This window comes from Bos javanicus, chromosome 4, assembly GCF_032452875.1.
Source record: "Bos javanicus breed banteng chromosome 4, ARS-OSU_banteng_1.0, whole genome shotgun sequence".
Taxonomy (NCBI): Eukaryota; Metazoa; Chordata; class Mammalia; order Artiodactyla; family Bovidae; genus Bos; species Bos javanicus.
Window position 1 is genome coordinate 57,944,734 of NC_083871.1, and position 13,963 is coordinate 57,958,696.

General features: G+C 37.6%; 2 protein-coding genes across 3 annotated transcripts in view; one reads left to right on the forward strand and one right to left on the reverse strand.

The window, feature by feature from the left end:
• The window catches only part of LRRN3 (leucine rich repeat neuronal 3), a 41,680-nt gene extending 34,347 nt beyond the window's left edge, over window positions 1-7,333 (reverse strand). The window contains exon 1 of the mRNA XM_061414101.1: window positions 6,867-7,333. The gene's annotated coding sequence lies outside the window, so the exon portion shown is untranslated. The remainder of the gene's footprint in view (window positions 1-6,866) is intronic.
• The window catches only part of IMMP2L (inner mitochondrial membrane peptidase subunit 2), a 963,981-nt gene that overhangs the window by 498,692 nt on the left and 451,326 nt on the right, over window positions 1-13,963 (forward strand). The gene's annotated exons all lie outside the window — the stretch shown is intronic.

Genomic DNA, 13,963 nt, shown 5'->3' on the forward strand with positions numbered 1-13,963 from the left:
CTCATTGATTTTCAAAAGTTTGCTGAAACTCACTTTATGACACTCTTTGAGCAGCTGTAGTGTCTGTGTAAAAAAATGTGTGGATGATCAACTACAATAAGTGGAACAGATATAACTTATATGTTTGGTAAGTGAATCAGCTCATCTGTTCACACAAAGAATTGACTTGGATGAATAGTCTAAGCTCTATCTTATAATGGCATTTTATATGCTTTTCATTCAAATAATTATTAGGAAAATAGTGTCCAAGTTTTATAAGTGCTTAGAATATATTTCTTTTTCAGATATAGTGGTTGCATTGTTCTTTTCATTCCATGCTCTTGCATTTTCTCTTCAGTGATAACAGCATTGCCACCTACTTTCAGGTTCTTTTTCACCTGCTCTTTTGTTTTACTCTCAATGCCTTAGGCATGCGTAGTATAAGGCCATTAACCCCTTGGTCTTGGAAATCAAAATACCGTTTGTTTAGATGTAAATTACCTCCTACCACTACTGAAATTTCAGAAAAGTCCATTATGATCCCGTATTCTGTCTATTTGGTGTTTCTGATTTTTTTATTTTTCTGACTGATTTTTCAACAAAATTAAATACGGAGCCCAGAGACATTGTTAGCAAATAGCAATAAGACTGGTATGTCTCAGGCATATGAATAAAGCGGTGAGAATAACAGTCTAATGACATAAAGGCCAATGTGAATTGTATCTCAGAAAATACATGTCTGTTAACATTTTTTGAGTTTTTATTTTGTTTTGAAACAAAAGTAAATTTCTGACAATGTAATTTAAATGCCTTGACCTTTCAATGTGATGAGACTGAAACATATCATGGACCAAATTTTATCAGTGGAATAAATTTGCTGGAACATTTGCCCTTGTTTCTTTATAGTAATTTTATTAATATAATTTCCTAACTTTAGAGAGCATTGTAATAAAGCTCATTCCAGTCCTCTCTACCACAATGCCTCTTTAAGTATTTCCTGGAATCAAAGTACTCAATATTACTTTTGCCACTGGTAAGTGTTGTGAGTCCAGAGACTTCCTGAAGGCCATTGCTTAGCCATGGCACATTAGCAGGCTCAATCCCAGGGGAATACATTCTCCCATTCCTGGAGTCATGGCTTTGTACAAGTCAGGAAACTGCCTCCTCTCTCACTCCTCAAGGAATTAAATCCCAGAGGTTTTAGGCCTCTGGGAAGAGAAAATATTTCTTGTTGATGCTAAGCCTTTAATTGATTCAGTGGGTCATTGGGGAGTCCATGGGCCTTTTCAGTGCAGACTTGGAAAAAAGTGGTGATGTTTACACTCCTTCCTAAACAGAGTAGCTATTATGTGTGGAATGCTTTACTTTCTGAAAGTAAAGCTTGGCAAGATAACCTTTGGAACATGTGTTTTAGGAATTTTCATTTATTCCAAGGATGACATTACTTATGAAAGATAAAAATCTCCCTCAGGGCCCTCAGAATAATCTGAATAAATTTACTGGCATTTTGAATTCTTAGTGTGCCATTTTCTCTCCAAGACTAACTAGAAAAGAGATGTCAAACAGGCTGCCTTTCTAATAGACGTTATCCATTGGTGGTGCTTCAAACGACTTTGAAGACTTTGCTCATAATTTTCCAACAATCTTGAACATGCCTGAAAAACTTACTCATCACATTTTATCCAATTTTTGATACCTTTGCCAAGTATCTGTTTATCAGAGCACTAATGCTGTCAGACAAACATATGGGTGAGTAGGTTGAAGACATGCAGTCTTTTCCTCCAAGAATAGAGGTTGGTTGTGTGTGTGTGTTTCTTTAATTTATCTTGGGCATTTTATTAGCTATGATTTAAATTAAGAAGTGCAGATTTTTAATTGGAATGATCTATCCACCCATACTGTGGTATGGTGCAAAGGGCACAAATCTTGAAAGGATTAGGCTAGAGTGTGATTTCAGAAAAAAGAGAATGGACATTTACTGATCAGCTCACAAAGAGCCAGGTACTGTGATTGGTGCTGTGCCATCTTTGGAGTCAGGATACCCACACCCTCCATGTGTTAGTTCCCTTACTGTGTGAGGTCTTTAACCTCACAGAGCTTCATTCTTCAGTCCTACAAGAAAAATGATCATCATCATTACTCCCCCAGCAGGTTGTTGGGAGGAAGAAACGTCATTTACTCTGTATACAGGATAGTTCTAGAGGAGTCACGATTACTGTTTTTTTTTTTTTTAATTTATTCTCCTTTATTTCCCCAAAGTTTTAAAGTCAGTTCATTACTATTATCTTAGCAAAATTTGGAGAGCACACCGAGAAAGAAATTTGCTAAGAAGAAAAAAAATAGGTCTGTGAAATTAAGGCATTAGCTTATTGTCTACAGTGCTTCTCACCCTAACGATGGAAATGGAAAAGTAACGCAGAATGGGGGAGATGGCGAGATGAAGGTAGGTATAACTATTCTGAGCATCTCCTCTGTGAGGTGCAGAAGCAAAACATGAGAATGGACACTGCATATAAAGAGGACACCTGTAAGTGCCTTAAAATATTACAGTTAACCCAGTAAAAGAGGATTGGAGAGTCTCTTCAGAATTCCTGGGAACTCTGAATTATAGTAGAAGACCAATAGCTGAATAGGTGAAGGATAGCAGCATTATTATTAAGATGTTTTAAAACCAGGGCAAGGGTCTAATTTTTATGACTCATTACAGAATACAGTAGACTATATCCCAAAGGCAGATTATGAATTTGAAATATTGGTTGTGAGATACTTCAATCAAGTGAAGTTGCTCAGTCATCTCTGACTGCGACCCCATGCGCTTAGCCTGCCAGGCTCCTCTGTCCATGGAATTCTCTAGGCAAGAATACTGGAAGCCATTCCCTTCTCCAGGGGGTCTTCCGGATCCAGGGATCAAAGCCAGGTCTCCTGCATTGCAGGCAGATTCTTTACCATCTGAGCCACCAGGGAAGCCCGAGATAAATAGTTATTGCTTCTATTGTTGACTATCTGCTCTAACTTTAAGAGTACTTGATTATCTGGAGAAAAATCTACTTAAGGATTTTTTTTGGGGGTGGGTGGGTGCTCATATCTATCAGCCTTTACTTATACTTTTTAAAGAATATTATCTTTGGAAGAGGGTGTAGGCAGATCTTTAGCAGACTGTTGGAGGGATCACTGTAGGGCTTCTGCCCTAGACCTCCATAAAGAGCTGAGTGTCTTGGGGTAAAGATGTTAAACCCTTTGGGCCCCAGTTTCTTCACCAGTGAAATGAGCATATTAGAGCCTTTTCCGAAGGTTGTACTACTATTACATGAAAACCTCTTCCCCGTCTTCATTTCCCCACACCAAGGTTGTGTAATGTACGTTTATGAATGACACCTTAAAAAATAGCCCTCAGTTAAATACAAATATGACAATTATGCAAATATATAATAATAGATAGCCCAGTGGGCACTGCATTTCTTCACAAAGTTTGAGATGAGCATTTGGAATCTCTGCTCCCCAGTCTTAATTTCTAAACAGCGTCTGCCGAGATTTAGTTCTACTCCTCTCATCAACATAAAACATTTGTATTTCTCCCTGTTACTTCTTTATCCTCTGGCACCACCTACTTTCTTTATGTGAAGTTTGATTGCCTTTTAGTTTGTGGCTGAGGGAACAATTGCTGTCACAATCTCCTTGCTAGGTGTCCAACCAGACATCACTTCATCAGGAGAGAGGCAGGAAGGTGTTCACTGCGCTCTGCGCGGGACCTGTGTTCAGTTGCTACAGTGAGAAGCATGCCTACGTGCTGGTCGCGTAGCCAGCCTCAGAGAGTTTTATCTTTGGCAGTGTGGATAAGATGCTGATCTGTTGCCTCATGTGTGCCTGCTTTATTCAGTTGCATGGGACCAAGGAGTGACACCTGAGTGGGTAAACCTTCACATCCAGGTCTCCATGGTCCATTTAGGTGGCTGCAGATGTGTCCAGTGTTTATCCAGACAGGTCGGGGCAACAATATTTTAAATTATTCTTTGGGGGCATCTTCACTGAAGCTAGAAATGGGGACTCATTTTTTTAGCATGCAACTAGCTTCCTTTTAAATGATCTCCTTCAGATTCCCCAACAAATATCTCATCTATGACCATCTTCAAGGGCTGCTAATTAAGTAATACTATTTCATTTACATAAGTGTTAGTTTGTAACTCAGATTACAAACCTTTCTCTTCAACATAATTATTTTGTAGTAAACATCACAATGTCACTTTACAAAGGCATTTGGCACCAGGAAAAATTCAGAGTGGAGGAGAAGAAAGTAAAATATTAAACCATTTTATGACCAAAAAAAAAATAGAGTTGGTGTAAAAAAGAACAAAAATAATAAAGTATAATTAGTGAATTATAAGTTGATTATGGTTTTCATAGGTCCATAAATTGCTGGCTTAAAAAACTGATAACATGGTGTTTTAAGTCATTAACAGCAGTAACAACAACCAAAGGTAAAAATTCCACCTACTCATCAGCATTCTAACTCAGCGTGTTGCCTGTGACAAGCAACACTCTGAAAAGATGGTCCTTTGATGCTTGTCTTGCCAGAAAGCTATTATTTTTGGTATAGCTACATGGTGTGGGGAGACTGTGGCTTAGTCTTCCAGGCATGCTGATATGTCCATCAATTGGCATTGGTAGATGCCAGTCAGATCACTAAACTCCCTGGCACACACTGAGTGACAACCCTGGGGGCCTGGAGTGATGGTATCTCTCAGACTCAAGTGGGCACATTATTGATCTCTGTAATCCACAAGATATGTATGTGAGCTTTACCAAGGTTAAAGAGTGAATCCACTGTTCTTAGGTGTCATTGATTGTAATTTTAAAAGAGGTTGGGTAGGATTTAAGAATGTATGTGTTTGGTATGGAAAGTTTCCCCAGAAAAGGTCTGAGAAAAACTGAAATCAATACTGCAATGCTACACTATACAGGAGTTTGAAATCTGGAGGTTGAATATCAGCTTCAGGCTTTTCTCTTGGCTAGGAACTTAGGAGGTCCCTCCAAAATATCAGATCTGTTCTGTGGCAGAAGGTACACTCCTAGTAAATAGCAGAAAAGCAAATGCTACACCTTTTCCTCTTTGTAATAAATCATTTTGTTTTTCTATAGATTGCGTGTGGCATTTGAGGCAGAGCAAGCAAGCCTGCCGATATTTCAAGCTAATCCTTCAGCATCTTTCATTTTTCACTCTAGGCAGGAAACCTCTTCTTAAACTTGTTCATTTTACAGAGGGAAAATCGAAGCCTATGGCATGTTGTCAGAGCTGCTTTACTGTCATCATTTACAAAGGTCACTGGAATTAATTGACTTCTTACATTACACATTGTAAAGTGACTCATTTTTGACACATTAATGGGAAAGTGGCAGGATCTAAGTGGCTGGTTATTGTCTTTTGCTTTCGGCTCATATTATAAACTAGAAAACCAATAATAACTCTGAAATCACAGTGGTAGAAAAAAATAACCTGCAGTTCAAAAGAAGCAGTCTCCATTAACTATTTGGTTAGCTGAACTAGAAGAAGGAAGGAGAGCGAGCTCCTAGAGATAAAATGTAAATACTTGGTTTCTTTTACTGTCTTTACAGGATCCTTTAAGGGGGGCAGTGAATGTTTCCATGAACATACTCATGTTCTAAGTAGCTGGCTTCCTTTTACATGCCTGGAAGTATAAAGTAACCCACACTGTATTCCATGAATCATCACCGCATGGACGCTCATAGTTTACTGAGAGTAATTCTGTCTCAAAGGCATTGCTTCTGAAACTAAAGAGAAATACAGGGTGTAAGCAGTATTTATTGTGAGAGGGCACAGTATGTTCTAGGTAGGTTTTGTGAATCCTTATTTCTTCCTTTTTTTTTGTTTTGTTTTCACATTGTCCCCATTTCACTAAATGAAGAAGGTTCGACTCATTCTCATAGCTTGCTTTCACGAAAATTAGAGGCACGGAAACAAGGACATATTGTTAAAAATGAATAAATTAGAGGTGAATTAAGCCTGCTAGCTGAGTAAGAGCAAAGGGAATATAGCAGTTCGTTTGAACAAACAATCTTCTTAAATAGGAGATGTACTTTAAAGCCATCCTGCTGCGATCCTGTTAATTACCAAAGAAGATTAGAACTCTTCTGGTTCATGGGATCCTTTTACCTAGAGTGTGTCAGTTGCAGCTGCATTAGCAATCAGACATTTGCACTGTCCCTTCAGACCAGTGAGGGGATGTTATTAAAGGGAAGTCATTTACCCCAATCTGTAAGATGTAGCCTGGCAGAAATTCAATAACTGTTTGTGATATGCTCTTTTCGCCACTCTGCTTAGTGGTTTTACTCTTGACTTAACAGCAGCATTTGCCTTTATCTCCAACCACTAGGTGAAAAGGGAGAAAAATGCCCCATCTCTGAGGCTGGTTTCACAGCGCAGAATGATTTGTGATCTGCTTTTCATTGCAAATAATGTGAAGAAAAAGCAAAAATCCCCTAGCCCCTCTCTTGGTCTCCTTTTCTCCTCTGGTCTTCTCTCTTGCTGTCCCCTTTCTCTCTCTCTCTCTCTCTCTCTCTCTCTCTCTCCCCTTCTCTACTCCCCCCAACCCCCAGCACTGCTTTTTCTCTCCCACTCACATCCTCTGATGGGCGTTCAAGCTAGTAAAATTCATGCTGGAGAATCCCACAAACACAGCAAAGCATACACAGAGCCGGAGGGCTTTTGCATTTGAATTTCGTCTCAAAAGTGAAATGGAAAGAAAACTGCTCTCAGAATTCACACAAGAAGACAACATCAAAAGAGAATTTAAGTGTTTAAAAAAAAAAAAAAGCATCAACTGAACAGGAAAGAGAGCATATTTAAATAGAAATGTATATTTCAAACTTACCCTGCAAAAGCGTCTCAGTGCTACACCCCCTTCCGTGTCCCTGCGTGCTGGATTCCTCAATTCCTTAGTTGCAATAATCACATGGTTGTGTTCTTGCCCGGGTGGAAATTGGTGCATATGTGTGTGTACCAAAGTATACACAAACGTGTACTATAGGTATTCACACGACCAAGCGAGCTTATCTCTGTATTCTAAAATATAAACGAAGGCGAGAGGTTACAGCGAGGATTCCTTCTTTTTCCCCCGAACTCTTTCTCTCAGTCAGCGGCAGGCTGAGCCTTTCAATCCAGTGAAGAGAGATCCTAGGAGCTGGCTTTATTTCTCCTGGTTTCCATGGTGGTTAGTGGTGCGTCGTTCACCCGATCAGTTGTCACACTGACATGGTGCTGCCTGCTCAGCGGTCATTAATAACTGAACACCCTCCACTCCCCAGAGAGGAGCCAATCGCTTCGGACTGCCAAGATGTAGCACTCGCAGCTGCTCGCGTCTGGTTGGCTGAAACAACCTGTCTGTTCTATGACACTGCTGCTTAGGATACAAATAAATGAAACAGACTTGCTTGTTTTCTTAGGTATCATTCCCTCCCTCCCTCCTTTCCTTCCTTCCTTTCTTCCTTCTTTCCTTCCTTTTTTTTTTTTTCAGAGAGAGGGATTTTTGACAAGTTTTCTCATTTTGGGGTTCTCAGTCGCTCAGACACTGTGTTTTCTCTCTGAAAACAGCAGGGCACATTACTAACAAGGATTTCCCAAATATTAAAAGCAACTGGGAGAGATGCAGAGCCTCCAATGACTCCTCTGAGAAGTTCACCAAAGGCAGTATAATTTAAGAACAGCTTGAAATTGTTTTGAGTGGCATTTGGTTTTCTGTAAGTCCTACTTAATTTAGGATATGCGTTTGCTGTTCAATAATCTTTATTTTTTTTAAGCAATGGCTTTTCTTACCTGGAATGACCAGTTTTTTGTTTTTGTTTTTGTTTTTTTAAGTAACACATATATTTGCTTCACTACCTTTCAGTACATTGGCATATTAAGGGGGTATATATTCTTCCAGTTAACATTCAGCCACTTCTCCTTATGTGATGAAGTTAATTTGCCAGCCACATATGAATGAGTACATGTGCCATGGTGTTTGTGTGTATGTGTGTTTAGAGTGTATGTTTTACTACTCTGGGAAAGCATTTCTCCTGAAATAAAATTAAATCCTCGAGAAAATGATTTCTGTTTGTTCTTAGACTTGCTAACTCTGAACTTATATTTACCAGAAAAATATACTCTGTACACATATGTAAAACACTAAATTATCTGAAATTTAGAAAAGAAACACAGCAAAGCATACTACTACTACTACTAAGTTGCTCCAGTCGTGTCCGGCTCTGTGAGACCCCAGAGACGGCAGCCCACCAGGCTCCCCCGTCCCTGGGATTCTCCAGGCAAGAACACTAGAGTGGGTTGCCATTTCCTTCTCCAATGCACGAAAGTGAAAAGTGAAAGCATAACGGTGTTTATTTCTACAAGGACATCTATGAGCAAATAGACAGTTTTTCAAAATGCATGTGTTAAAACCTTAATTAGCATACTAGAGAAACATTTTGTTGAAAACAATGATACATGAGGATTAATTTAGCAACAGGTCAAAAACAGCATAGATTCATGACTCCAGCCCTAGTTTTGAGAGACTACCCTCTAGTGGAACACAAAGAAATGGCATTTACATGTTACTGGATTTACTGGGGGTGGGGATGGGGGCAAGCTTCACATCTAATTACTCCTTAAGTGTTTATTGAAATGACATAGACCAATAGTTTACATTTATTATAATTGTAATACCAACTTTGTTTCTAACTACTAAATATTTTCGCTCTGTGGTGTTCTTTAAAATGTTCCCAAATGTTTGTTTTGTTTTTTTTTTCCTTTTAAGAAACTGTATTCAAATAATTCTTAACCTTTTGAATAAAACTAAGTTCAAGAAAAAAGTAGCTTCTCCATTAACCTAATAGCACTTATTTCAGAATTTTACTGCAAGATTTTATTCTTTACAGTAGGCAATCTAGCACTTTCTCTGTAAATGTTAGGAATTTGTAGTCCAGTGTTGGGGATGTTGTGATACACTGTGTCTATACTTAATTTAATGTACTTGTGATAATAGTAACTCCCCCCAGTTTTATTCTCTCCAGCTCCAGTTTCTTGCCTATTCAAAATAATTTCACCACTGGCAGATTTTTATTTTTACCTATGGAAAACTTATATTAAAACTGTGTTAAATACTTGAAAAAGGAATTTGAGTTTTATACCATTGGTTCCTTAAGCATTTCATTTTGGTTGATTGGTGTTGACCATACAATTGACAAATCCAATAATCAAACCAAGTATAATGGCCTCCCATAATGAGAGTGAGTAGTGATAATCAAGCAGATAGATGATTAAACTACATTCATGGTTTATAAATAAAACCAACAATTGTAACTATTATAAATTTTAGTCTCTTTCAGATATCAAAAAAATCTAAGTTTTAATTTAGCAAGAGTGGAATATTTTAAATGCTACCTTATGCTCTATCATAGGAAGTTGTTTTAACTTCCTTTGATTACCTTTTTTGACATGTGGGAGATGAGATGGCTTTTCTTGCAGTTGCCCTTTTTGTGTAGGTACATGATAAGTTCAAAAGATTTCATGGGACATTAGAAATGAGATTTCAGTGTGAGAGAAAGTAACTGACTTTGGATGAAAAGATGAGGATTTTGTTTCTTGGCTGTAGTTTCCTTTTTGCTACAAGAACAACAGCTGCTGAGTAGAAGCACTGTATGTTTTAGATTTACTTTTCCATTGCATCAATCATTTATTAGTAATGAGAGGTCTCCAGAAAGACACATTAAATTATTTAATTATCATGTCTACGTAATACAGTACCATGTGAAGACTTTAAATTGTGACAGGATGAAGATTTTAGGGCTTTTAGCATGATTGTGAATGGTCATCAAATGAGAAACATAAAACTTTTAAGCTCAAATGCCTTGAGTCCTAAAGTTTAAGAGACTTAATATGTATACGCATCTGGTTAGAGAGAGCAAGACTAGAACTCGCGAGGTCTTTCAGGATTTTTCTGTTATATCACCCTCTCAGTTCAGTTCAGTTCAGTTGCTCAGTCATGTCCGACTCTTTGCCACCCCATGGACTGCAGCACGCCAGTTGCTCCATCACCAACTCCTGGAGTTCACTCAAACTCATGTCCATTGAGTCAGTGATGCCATCCAGCCATCTCATCCTCTGTCCTCCCTTTCTCCTCCTGCCTTCAATCTTTCCCAGCATCAGAGTCTTTTCAAATGAGTCAGTTCTTCACATCAGGTGGCCAAAGTATTGGAGTTGCAGCTTCAGCATCAGTTCTTCCAATGAACACTCAGGACTGATCTCCTTTAGGATGGACTGGTTGGATCTCCTTGCAGTCCAAGGGACTCTCAAGAGTCTTTTCCAACACCACAGTTCAAAAGCATCAATTCTTCCATGCTCAGCTTTCTTTATAGTCCAACTCTCACATCCATACATGACTACTGGAAAAACCATAGCCTTGACTAGATGGAACTTTGTTGACAAAGTAATGTCTCTGCTTTTTAATATGCTGTCTAGGTTGGTCATAACTTTTCTTCCAAGGAGTAAGAGTCTTTCAATTTCATGGCTGCAGTCACCATCTTGCAGTGAATTTGGAGCCCAAGAAAATAAAGTCTATCACTGTTTCCCCATCTATTTGCCATGAGGTGATGGGACCGGATGCCATGATCTTCGTTTTCTGAATGTTGAGTTTTAAGCCAACTTTTTCACTCTCCTCTTTCACTTTCATCAAGAGGCTATTTTGTTCTTCTTTGCTTTCTGCCATAAGAGTGGTGTCATCTGCATATCTGAGGTTATTGATATTTCTCCTGGCAATCTTGATTCCAGACCCTCTCATCTACTGAATGATTGATAGATTTTCTGCTTTTTCTTCTTTTCCTTATTCTTTTTTCCCCCTTATTTTTTTTTTCCCCCTTTAGAATCCACTGCAAATACACTGTATTACTTGCATATGCATGTCAGCTACCTCAGAATAAATGTATACAGGGTTTCCTGAATGAGTACTTAGTTCTAATGAACATGTATTGAAATAATTTTAAACATAAATGAGTAATTGTAGCCCTTAAATTATGTTGACAGAGTTCTGCCTATATCATCAAATAAGAGAATATATGGGTACAATAAATATTTATTTGTTGATTTAATGGTTGAATTTAAGTTACTCGTTTGTCAAGGTTTATTGATATTTCATGGACTCCTAGACAGGGTTTGCCTGTGAGCTTTCGTTAGAGAAGTAATTTATGTAGTGAATCAGCACAGCTTCTGGAGACAGACAACCTGGGTTGGAATGCTGACTTTGTCACTTTCTAGTTTTGTGACCTTGAGTACAAATGTAGCATCTCTGTGTCTCGGTTTCCTCCTAGGATTGTTTTGAGAATTAAAGTAGTTAATATATATAAAAGCTTAGAAAAGTATCTGAAACATAGTAAGTCTAAGTGGATGTTTGAAATCACCATTACTTGTCATTATTATCATTGTCATAGTCATCATTATTTGTTCCACTGTGTCCTTTGGGGTGCCCTTTCTACCTTCTATTCTAAGTCCTTGCCTTTCACTTATCAGAAATAAGTTAGTTCAGTTCAAATGCTGCTTCCCCCATGGAATCTTCTCTGACCCTCTAACAAGATATGATCTCTCATTTGACCCATACTAGCATTCATTATCCCTCCTATGACATCACTTTAAAAAAATACATTATAATTGTTTCTGTAATTTTGCTTTATAGTTTATAAGATTCTCCAGGAGGGACGGTCTATATCTTATTCAATTTTAGTATCCATAACATGTAAAAATTGTTCTTTCATAGTATTTAAATTTTAAGAGTTACTTAATCTTCACAACATCTCAAGATATTTTTATCCTCATTTGACAGTGTAGAAACATTGGCTCAAAGAAGTTAGGTTACTTGCTCTAGTGTCCCAAAACTATTAAATAATGGAGCTAAAATTTGAACTCGGTTTGGTCTGCCTTAAGAGTCAAGGCTCTTTTTACTGCACAGGGCACTCAGTATTCATTTGCAAAATAAATGAATGCTTGATTGATGACTGAGTCAACCAATTAAATGTAGTTAGCAACAAGGGATGCTAAAAATAGAAATACTATTTTTAAAAGGGAATACATTTTATGCACTAGACAGAGGATGTTTTTATATAGTTACTGTTGTTGAGTGTTAATGACAGAATTTTGTATTGCTGGCACAATTTGAGAATTAGAGCACTGAAGAGATGAAGTGCCTGGTTGGAAAGATGAAGTGATGTGTTAAATACATGTGAATGGCCATTGATGAAGGGTGCTGACACTGAGCAGAGAAGATCTTCAGTGGCTTGTCCTTCCTCCTCTGATTCTATAGCAAATTTGCTTTTAAGTTGGAAATAAGATGAAACGTGAGGAACTTGCTCCTTCCTTTATTCTTTGCTTTCAGGGGATTGACTTTAACTTCTTCTCTAGACATGTGAAAAATATTGAGAGAATAAAATACACTTTTTAGAAACTATATAGCAGGGAAATAGGTAAGTAGCCTGATAGGTGGTTTTCAGGTTGCACAGAAATAACTGAAAAGGAATTTATCAAAAAAGAAAATATTCTAAACTGTTTGTAGTAGTTATCTTTGATGGGATAATGGTTGGATTTTGTTTTTGATAAAGTTCTGACCTGTATATGGCATCATTTTTAAATGCATGTTGGTGTATGGCAAAACCAATACAATATTGTAAAGTAAAAAAATAATAATAATCAAAATAATAAAAAAAACTGACGTATAGTTGATTTACAATATTGTGTTAGTTTCAGGTGTACAGCAAAGTGAAGTGGTTCAGTTACGTGTGTGTGTGTGCTTTTTCAGATTATTTTCCATTATGTATTATTACAAGATATTGACTATAGTTCTCTGTGCTATACAGTGGGCCCTTGTAGTTTATTTTACTTATAGAAATGTATATCTGTGAATCCCAAATTCCTAATTTATCCCTCCTCACCCCTGCCTTTAATAACCATATATTTGTTTTCTATGTTGGTAGGTCTATTTCTGTTTTGTAAATATATTCATTTATATTATCTTTTTAAGATTCCACATTTACGTGATATCATACGATATTTGACTGTTTCACTAAGTTTAATGATCTCTTGCTCCATCCATCCATGTTGGTACAAACGACATGATTTCATTCTCTTATGGCTGAGAAGATATATATATATATATATATATACACTGCATCTTCTTTATCCATTCATCTGTTGATGGGCATTTAGGATGTTTCCCTGTGTTGGCTCTTGTAAATAGCACTTCTATTTGCATTGTGGTGAATGTATCTTTTCATATTAGAGTTTTCATCTTTTCTGGATATATGCCTAGGACTGGCCTTGCTGGATCACATGGTAACTCTATTTTTAGCTTTTGAGGAATCTCCATACTGTCCTCCTTAATGGCTGCATCAATTTACATCCCTACCAACAGTGTTAGGAGATTTCTTTTTTTCCCACATGATAATGAGTGGTTTTATTAACTTCTTTGCTTCTCAGACTTTCTAAGTCAATGTTTAATTTTTCTTTGAAAAAAATATAGATATTTCTTTTAGGGTGAAATTTTACTTCTATATCTGAAGCTGTATTGTTTAGTGAAATATCTAACCTTCTTAACTTAGTATTCAATTCTACCTATGATATAGCAATTTAAATAGCAACACGATAACAATAATAATTCAGTTCAGTCACTCAGTTGTGTCTGACTCTTTGCGACCCCATGAACCACGGCACACCAGGCCTCCTTGTCCATCACCAACTCCCGGAGTCCACCCAAACCCATGTCCATTGAGTCAGTGATGCCATCCAACCATCTCATCCTCTGTTGTCCCCTTCTCCTCCTGCCCTCAATCTTTCTCAGCATCAGGGTTCTTTTCAAATGAATCAGCTCTTCACATCAGGTAGCCAAAGTATTAGAGTTTCAGCTTCAACATCAGTCCTTCAAATGAACACCCAGGACTGATCTCCTTTAGGATG